This window comes from Hippocampus comes, unplaced genomic scaffold (assembly GCF_001891065.2).
Source record: "Hippocampus comes isolate QL1 unplaced genomic scaffold, H_comes_QL1_v1.1 C16934940, whole genome shotgun sequence".
In the NCBI taxonomy this organism is placed as follows: Eukaryota; Metazoa; Chordata; class Actinopteri; order Syngnathiformes; family Syngnathidae; genus Hippocampus; species Hippocampus comes.
The window spans coordinates 1-1282 of NW_017841197.1; the positions used below are offsets into that span (position 1 = coordinate 1).

The 1282-nt window shown below is 42.4% G+C and overlaps 1 long non-coding RNA gene across 1 annotated transcript; it reads right to left on the bottom strand.

The window, feature by feature from the left end:
* Window positions 1-336: 336 nt before the first annotated feature.
* Window positions 337-1276, bottom strand: LOC109509526 (uncharacterized). Its single transcript, XR_002166964.1, has 4 exons — window positions 1142-1276; window positions 923-987; window positions 730-812; window positions 337-643 (listed from the first exon to the last, which is right to left on the bottom strand). It is a non-coding gene; the product is annotated as an uncharacterized LOC109509526 (long non-coding RNA).
* Window positions 1277-1282: the final 6 nt, after the last annotated feature.

The window sequence follows — 1282 nt, forward strand, 5'->3', positions numbered from 1 at the left end:
AAAAAAAAAACAAGAACTTTTTCTCATACAACTTCCATCAATGTGACGACCTTCCCGGTGCTGATGTGAAAAGTTAAGGGCCAATAATTGAACACTCCTAAGTAGCGAAACTTCCGGTTATGTCTTTCCAAATAAAAGTACTACGTCAGAAAACGGAAGTAGTCAGTAATTGGGGGCCTCGAAAGAAATAACACACGCGGTTATTGCTAATTCTGATTCTCTTTGATTGTAAATTCGGACCTGATTTTCTGTCAAGCATTTCCCTCTTTTTCTCCTTTTCTCTATCTCTTTATGCATCCCTGAGCCTAATGTTGAAAAATGCATCGAAACACAGAATGGGAAAATACAAATCCTCATTTATTTGGCTGATGTCATTGAAAATACTTGAAGGCACAAAGACACATTGTGGTTGTCAAAAAATGTGTTGAGGTATGGAAGACAACAGCTGAGAAAAGAAACGCCAAAAGAAGAGAAATGAATAGCTATGCATTATTAGACAAATCATATTTGCTTTTCTCTGAAATTAGGTTGTATATTCCTTTTATTTACAAAAAAACAAAATCTTGTGTGAAGTTGAAAGCGTTCAAGTCTTTTGTGAGGATTTGAGCTTCCTGCAGGCATCCTTGTGTTTCTTGCGGTACTCCTGAGCGCAAAACGAAAGAGAAAACACATTTTTTAGCGTATGCACAATGCCAGGCGAGAGCGCCTTCAAACGTGAACGCCGTTCACCTGTCTGAGCTCCGTCCGTCGCTCCTCCCACTCTTCTCGCTCCTCCTCCAGCTGAGACGAGCGACAGAACCACTTGGGACCCTCTGACCGGCCACGTCGTCCAAAAGTTCAACATGGCGCGAACGCAACAAGAGGAAATGTTGATACGCATGTTACACAACAAACGAAAACGCACAAAAAATAAACACGTTACCTGACAATCTGCTGTCATCAATGCGAAAGAAGAAGAAATTGTTTGAGGATGAAACCATTTCCTCTCTGTGGACAAAAACATCTCTTTTTTTTTCCACTTGGCATGAGTTGTCAACTTGAAAGATGTTCCAAACATGGTTTCATATTAGACTCACATTTATACCGGCCTGACCCATCTGCACTTGACAGGAAAAGAAAAAAAGTGGCGTTTCATTCTCACGTTGTGTTTTTAGGCGCCGCGCCGCTTTCCTCCTGCTGCACTTCCTCTTCGTCCTCCTCATCCTCGCTGCTGTCTTGTAGGCGAGAGTCTTTTTGCCACCGGAACACCTTTGCGGCCTGGATGCTCTCTGCCTTGTACTCT